Consider the following 2,371-nt stretch of genomic DNA (forward strand, 5'->3'; position numbering starts at 1 on the left):
TTACTTCCAAAGCAATGTTTATAGTTTACTGGACACTAGGCATTGTGCTAAGAACTTAAATGGATTCTTTCACTTAATCCTCCAAACAACCACGTGGGGTAGGTTCTCATTACCCCCCATATCATGGCGAAGCGGACTGAGGCCAAGGGAGACTTGTCAAAGGTCCCGGCATCAGTTTCAGAAGCAAAATTTGTGCCTGCATGACTCCAAGGCACGTAATTTCCATTCCTGTGCTACACGCATTCCCAGATAATGAACATTCTTTCGCGTTCACTCAAAATGGAAGGCAGACGCCTATTCTGCTGCACTCAGACCCAACCATTCCGAGTCTGTCCCCTAAGGAGGGTGCGAGGTAGGTCTGCCCTGCTGCTGGGTCCTTCCTGAGCCCCCACTGCATCCCGTCCACACAGCACTGCTGGTCACCGTCACTGTCCTTGCAGACTCGCGCTGTTTCTCTTCGGTGACTTGTTCCAGTCATTGCCCTGACGACCGCCAGCCTTGGGAACAATTTTGCCCTTCACTGTCTTCCTCTCGGCATCTGCTCTCCCAGACTGCTCTCCTCTTTTCTGTGAACTACCACTTCTCAGCCGTTCGGGTTTCGGGCCCGCTTTCAGGCTCCGTCATCCACGGCTGATGCTTCAGGTGGACGCCTAGGCCCCGGAAGCAGTCACGAGCTTTTTTTGCATCATCGCTATCCTGCACTGAGACCACCTTGAGGCTGTAGGTGAGGACAACAGCTAGTCATTAGGGAACGAACTTCAGGGGGAGCTGGGTCATGTTTCACTGACACGGGCATGCCACCTCAGTGCAGTTAGGGAAACACCTTCCAAGGCAACGGGAGCATCTTTTTCTTTCTTTTTAAAAAAATATATATTGTCTAGTGGTGGGGGGGGTAGGGGAGAGCAATGGGAGAAAAATGGGACAACTGTCATAGAAAAACAATTAAAATATATATATATATATGTGTGTGTGTGTATATAGTCTATCTTCCATGGAGATGGAATCAGTGGGAAACCTTGGAGTGGGTCCTATGCTCACAGTCAGCAGTTGGCGGAGGTCAGACGTCTGTGGATTGCCAGTCACATGGTCTCATCTTCACTTAGTTGGTGTGTCACTCAGCTAAATACTGCTGCTGCTTTGAAGGTTTTGAGCTCTGATACTACTTAATAAACTTATAGTCACGTTATTTAATTATGCTCATAACTGGTCATTCGTTAAAAACTAAGAAGTAGAAAATACACCAATACTGAAGTACAGATTAATGATAATGATTCTGCATAGTCACATCAAGATAACTCTTTACCATATATGGAAGCTGCATCCATCCAGACAAAGTCTTCATGGAGACCACTAAGTTGTCTCTAGTTCTTTAAAAGATGTGAAAAGGAGAAAATATAGTAATTAATCACAACTTGGCTTCTCATTTATTAGGACTAAAATCCATGCCTTCCAAAATGGACTCTCTGCAGAGACTTCTTAAGACTGTGGCCCCAGCTGCCGCCACCCGGAGCGTGCCTGATCTCTGAGACTGAAGCTCCCAACTCATTCAGAAACAAAACAGTTATAACAGTAAACATGGGTGTTTTATGCTTAAGTGCAAGAATTTCAAACATCAAGTCATGACCGTGGTTTCTGTCTATTTCAAATCAAAGCATGGACGGATTCCATTTCAATTCACATGTTAATCACTTGTTTCCTAAGCCGAGAAAGAGGCCACTTGAACACTGATGAAGTCATGCCACTCAGTGTCAGGCTCATGTGATATGAATTTAGCCAAAATTGTTCTGATACCTGAGACATGACAGCACCGTGCTACATACAAATCCCTGATACGGGCGTGCCTCGTTTTATTGCGCCTCACGGACGTTGTGCCGTTTTTCTGTTTTTTGTTTTTTAACGAATTGAGAGCAAGACCTTCCGCCAGCAAATAGATGGCAGCTGGCTTTATCGGGCGGTCTGGAACCTACCCCACCGCGGGACGGCTAAAAGGCAACACCTATTTATCCTGGGAAAACGCTCATAGAAGACTTGTTAGGCGAGGAAGAAATGCAGTTCTTAACCTGAACCGCTCTTTAAGGAATCAGCGTTGTTACAATAAAACTTATATAAAGAGAATCGCGTGGACCTAAAAGTACTTTTGATTTGAGTACTATGTTGTAAATTGTTTCTTTTCCCTGATAAGAGAAACTGGGAGGATGAAGAATGTTTATAAGCCAGGGAGATAAACAAAGAACATTTTTGATAAGCAAATCGGGTTGAAAGAAACTATGTTTTTCTATGAAAAATATAAAAAGGAAAGGACTCTCTTTGCTGACAGTATTTTTATCATATACTAAATTTTATGTCTAAATAGTTATGGGAAGTCCTGCCT

Source organism: Furipterus horrens, unplaced genomic scaffold, assembly GCF_987537825.1.
Source record: "Furipterus horrens unplaced genomic scaffold, mFurHor1.1.pri manual_scaffold_5, whole genome shotgun sequence".
NCBI classification, from domain to species: domain Eukaryota; kingdom Metazoa; phylum Chordata; class Mammalia; order Chiroptera; family Furipteridae; genus Furipterus; species Furipterus horrens.